Below are 6,000 nucleotides of genomic sequence, written 5' to 3'. Positions count from 1 at the left end.
AGGTGTGCAAGTCCCAAGGACTGCTCACTTCTGCATCAAATGAGGCAATCTTGCATTGCTGAGCTACTCACATGAAGGCAACTAGGGGTGTGAAAGTCAGCTTTTGCCACAGCTGCTGTTTCATCATTGGTGACATTGCTTTTTGCCAATACTCACCATCAGCTATTTGCCATTAACAAGCTTTAATAACTGATTCCCTTCCCCACCTCCCACCCCCTGACTTCAGAGTTTAGCCTCAGTCTGGGCAGCAGGTCCTGCTGAGCCTGCCTCTAACACTAAACCTTTGTCACACTAAGTACATGCAGCAATAGTGCTGGGGCCTCCTGCTCAGCTGCAGCTCTGGTATCCAGCACTCCAAAAGCCAGCTGTGCCCAGTGCCCAATTCCTGTAAAATTTAATGATTGGGATCTCAGCAGAAAGCCATTCTGACAGGTTGGCTCACTGGGCTGCCAGAAGGGGTCAAATAACATATGCTTACCACCAGGGTATCTTCTAGAATCACAATTATATAAATTATCTCATCTGATGAAATCAGAGAAACCTCAGACAAACTTAAGTTGGCTCTGGCATTTCAAGACAGCATCTGTTACTGCTATTATATTAACTGGCATGGCAATGTCAGGTTTGTTGCTTGCTGGAAAGAGCTAATTGTTAGCACAGGAAGGTTTGACCAAAAACCAAACCAGACCAAACCAAACAACCAACCACCAAAACCAGAGCAAGTGCTGAAGTTAAATGGCTTCAGCTTCTGGAACTGTGCACTTTCAGAAAGGGATAATAGATATAATCATAGGAATTCATGCAGTGCCATTCTAAGCTACCTCATCTCATCCTTTGTCTCTGTGTGTAAGAAAATTAGTACCTTCAATACTCTTACCTGAGTGGGTTTCTCAATGTCTTTCTCACCTATTATGTCAATACAGGCAAAAGCTCTTCCTTCAGGCCACTGAAGAACACAATGAGATGTAGCCATATGAGATCCATGGCATGCAGGGATGAAAAACTAAAGTTGTGTGACCTCTACTATGGTTCACAGCAACAGTTTTAACCAGACAGGCTGTGACTTGCTTTCCTGTACTTGCGTCTTCAACACAGCAGGGTAAGGACGACCCAGAAATTTAGCTGACCCTCTCACTGAAAAGAAGCAACTCTAAGGTTTTTCAGCAACTTTCTCTCACATCTTGTGCTCCTTCATATGCTTCCTGGATTTGCACTGATGAGGCTGAGAAATGCAAGAAGAAAAATCAGTAAGATTTAACAGAGAGGAAACAAGGTGGAAAATCTTGTTCAGTGCTTTCCTGCCTAGAACATACGATACTTGACAAGGTCAGGTTCTCACTGTACCACTCAGGATAGCTAATTTTGCAGCATTAGAACATTTGTAGCCAGAAATAGAAAAGTAATAGCAGAAGGAATAACAAAATCAGAAGACAGAGCTGTCTGGTCACCTGTGGTGGTTTCTGCTCAAATGAGGTTCTAAATTCTTTTCACTCTTGTTTACTGGACCCTTCCTCTCATCTCTGGGACTGCACTCAATTCCTAATACCTCAGCCCAGTTGCCATATACCACCAGCAACCTAGCAAACCATTTCTGTCTCTGACAGGAGGAAAAAAATAAAACCAAACAAAATCTACTGGAAGCTCTTCTCTCATAAGGATCCCCTAAATGCAAAGAACCAGCAGCATAAACCACATTATTTGCTTAGCAATCTTGGGGGAGGCACAAAAGACCAATGCATAGAGGTGATTGTAGCTCTTTTTGCCCACTCCACAGGTGGCACAATGCTGTGCACTGACCAGCCTGAGGTCTGCTGTTGGGCATCGGCAGCTCTGTCCGCGCCTGCCACCTGTGTATTGTACCCGACAGCTTGATGCAAGGATGGTTAGCTCCCAGACACTGCAACATGAGTCTGCATTCTGCCTCCACTATGAGGACAGATTGTGCAGAGTAATTTTGGTCTTTTCTTCTAAACCATTACTACTAATGATGTTAGGGTACATTTCAGGGACAGTCATCAGCATGAAGTCTATACTGAAATGCCATCTCCTTTAAATATGCAGATTGACCTTATACATATTTTTTTTTTCATAGCAGACAGTGATGGAAACCAACATGTAATTCTGCCATTCATTTTGTGAGTGTAAGAATACTGTTTGTTTTAATCAAACATCCCGCTGCAAAAAGCCATCAGCAGATGTGACTCATTACCTTTCTTACCTTGGCCAAATATCATGCCCCACGACTCAGCCACCCATGCAAGCTAGAAGTCCTCTAAGCTAGATGCAGGACAGCTGTCCATCTCTGAAGCAGGCAGCGGTTGCTAGAAAGCACGGAGATAGCCCAGCAAGCACACTGCCTGTAGTATGCCCTGTGGTCCTGCAGAGAGGTCCTGATGCTGAGCAATCCAATTTACACAGATTTCTCCTGGACAAATTCCCCAGCCTGGGGGAAGTATCTTAGCAACCCAAAAATAGACTTTTCACAGATTTATGCATTCATCCAGCTGTACTTTCCTCAATTCTCTGAAGATACCCAAAGCTATTCACAGCAATTAATGGTTAGACTAAAAACTAGAAGAATTTTTGTCCATTAGGCCCCATCACATGTTCAGTCTTTCAGTACAGTAACTATGGCTGACTGCAAAGCCAAGCTGCAGGAACAGAAGTACCAGTCTTCCCAAGGAACCCCCACAGAGAAGGCACCTAGGGCAGTGTAGGTGCTGTTTTCAGCAGTGCCCCTCCAGAACCAGTCTCAGAAATGGGATCAGCTTAGAACAAGTGGTGCAATAAATGGAATTTGATACTGCAGACTCTGTGCTGCCTAATCCTCAGTCTACGCATCTGTCCTGTTAGGCTTTTTAGTTCATAAATATTTGCTTCCCTTGGTGTTATTCCTGAACTTTACCTAAAAAGCACCACAATTAGAGGAACTGTATTGTACATACTTCACTACATTGACAACAAAGCTGTGTGGATCTCCAGAAAGAAAAACGTAAGACCCACTTTACAGTAACAGCTGTCCAGAATTGAAGAGGCATGCTTAAAGTAACTGGGCTTGAAAAAAAGCACAGGTAGCACTTACAGTGCAGCTGAAACAAATATTTGCTTAGCAAAACATGAGTCCAGGATCTTGGCAGAAAGACCTTACTTTCCTTTAACAACCGTCAGGGTTTTTTTAAAAGTGAAATTAAGAGGTGATCTTCCAACCAGTGCGCACCACTGAATACAGGTGATCAGACTAATCCAAACCAGTTTGCTAGTGGGAACCATTTACATTACCATATTTTCAGGGTATCTGAGAAATTCAGAGGAGTTTCAAAGAGAGTATTTCTTAACTGAGTGGCTGTTTGCTTGTGCCAGGAGGTGGATTTTCTCCTTACTGCTGACTCTCCCAAAGGCAGTGATGCATCAGGAGTTTTTCCAGGCGGAAGTATCCAGTTGCCTTCTTGTTTGCTTATGCAGGTGCTTTACGTAATGGCCCAATAAGGCTGACGCTTTTGGAAAGCAGCTGCGGCACAGGCAGCAGTGTAGGAGTTCACCATTTACAGCTTAGCTGGCCTCCAACAGCACATGAAAACAAGTCCCATGTCCTCTAATGGTCAAGCAAATTGAAGTATTTCCATTGTGCTATGGTTTTGCAATCCTAGTAAAAACAACCCCCTGATAACACCCCAAAGCTCAGAAGGGACCTAATATAAGAAAAACAGAGGGAGGGCACCAAACCTATTTACCTATTTTTCATTCTTTTGTAGTCATTGTTAGTCCCTAGTCTGACTAATGTAGGCTGAATAATTCAAAGTTCTTCTATTTAAGAACAAAACAATCAAGAAAACCCTGAAGTTAGGTTATTTACCGGAGAAATACAGGCAAAGTTCAGCTGTCACTGCTAGGCTTAAACTCTGCCTTTGAAGTAAGCCTGCAAGTCTCTTGCTGCTTTTAGCTGAAGGAGAAAGTCACCCTCTAGCACACAGGCTTATCATCAAACTTCTGTAAGGAGGCTTTCTCAGAAATAAGTCATTGTTTGAAGAGCCTTAAAAACAGCTCAGGTTTCTTTCAACCAACCAAAGATGCAGCCTTCACCTTTTAGAACACATGACTAAATGAGCCCAGCTGGAAAGCTTTCTCCAAGGACTTAACTCCTTCCATGCCTGCCAAAGAATGAGACTTCACAAGCACTTCTCTTTTATGCCAATAACTACATTATGCCCATTAGCCTGTAGAAGCAAAGGCTCAGGGAAGACCTGATTGATGTGTATGAATATCTTCTGAAGGGAGTGGAGAGGATGGAGACAGGTTCTTCTCAGGGGTATCAAATAACAGGAAAAGAGGTAATGAAATTCCACTTAAGGAGAAAGAAACTTTTTTATTGTTAGGTTGGTAAAACACTAGAGTAGGGCTCCCAAGCAGGCTGGAGACACTCTCAACACAAGTGGATATGGTCCTGGGCAACCTGCTGGAGCTGATCCTCCTTTCAGCAGAAGTCAGGCAATACTGTCTCCAGAGGCCTATTTCCACCTCAACCATTCCATCATTCTCTGTCTCTGCAGCAGAACACTGGCATGGCACATATCAGAACAAATAGATGTCCACAATAGTGTGTCTGTGATCCTCTGACAAATGTATCTGTTCTCTTCCATGTTACCTCAGTCTCTTTCTCCATGTGGGTATACCTGTGAAGGGACCTTAAGTCTCCAGAACTAAAATGTGATGGTGGATGAGTGATAGCCTGAAAAGGGAACCTCTGCCTTCCTTCAGGACACAGCTTGAAATAACCAGTTAAATAAGATTAACTTTTTGCGGCATTTTTGATTCCTCCTTGAAATAACTTTTTTTTTTTCATTTTACTTCTACCCACTTTCTTTAGGTTTTCCCTTACAGTCAGCTTGCCCAGAGTCAAGGATACAAGTGTCAGTGCATCACTTACAGCTGCACAACCTTTCATTATATTTAATTCTTTCCTTTAGCACAAAGGGATTATTATTCCATTTGATTTTAATCAGCTTCTGGGAATAGACCCAGCTATTCTCCTATAGAGGTTGTCCTTTGAATGAGGATTCTGTTTTTAGTGGCATCACACGTGAGCTGGATCAAGGATTAGCTGTGGGCATTTCTGAACACCTGTAGTGACAGTTCCCATCGTCTGGGCTTTTTCTGCTATCAGAAGGAAAAAAGTCCTTCCTGGGGTACTAAAGCCTAAAAACAGAGCCTGCCACAAATAGTCCATTGATTTCCAGGCAGTTATACCCTTGACAGAATAGTGTAAGGGGAAGATCTGGTAGAAATCTTTTGAAAGAGCTTTCAAGCTGTAGAGGCACAAGGCAGGCCCTGTTTCTAGAGCCTCACCAGGAACACAAGAAAACCTTCCTTTTCTGTGCCCCATGCCTGTGTGGATTGTTCCTCCACTAAGGCTTATCTACCTTCACATAACGAAGCATGCAATTTAATCAGGGGAGGCTGCGGAAGGCCTGGACTTTCAATACTAAGTTTCTGCCTCCTCCCACTTGCACTACTGCAGTTTCTATGTTTTACCTATTCCCCAGTCCACCTCAGGAAGGAAAAAAAAAAAAAAAAGAAGAAGATGGACTGAAGCATGCAGGAGCACTGCACTGTTGTGTTTCTGGTGGTGTTAAAGCAATGCAAGTGACCTCTGCCACTCACCACTTGCTGGTATAGAATAGAGAATGATGATCCTAATTATAGCACAATTACTTGAACAAGGTATGCAGCAAGTCATGACCTGAAGCAGGAATTCAATCCACAGATCCCAAACTATCCTTTGCCCTTGTATTTATATCTAAATCCACCTGCTTCAGTTTCAGAAAGGATTCAGTATTTGATTTGCTGAGTGTTATAGGTCTAGGGTACATTCCTGACCAAACCACCATTACCTGGCAACTTCATCCTGACAGCTGTGAAACCAACCAGGGAAAGGTAAATGAAGCTACTAATTGTGCTACAGTAATCACCCACTCAGTAGCAACTCCAGGCAGCAGCCACTCA

The sequence above is a fragment of the Indicator indicator genome, chromosome 16 (assembly GCF_027791375.1).
Source record: "Indicator indicator isolate 239-I01 chromosome 16, UM_Iind_1.1, whole genome shotgun sequence".
In the NCBI taxonomy this organism is placed as follows: domain Eukaryota; kingdom Metazoa; phylum Chordata; class Aves; order Piciformes; family Indicatoridae; genus Indicator; species Indicator indicator.
The sequence above is the reverse complement of the archived record's forward strand: the minus strand, read 5'-3'. Positions refer to the sequence as shown.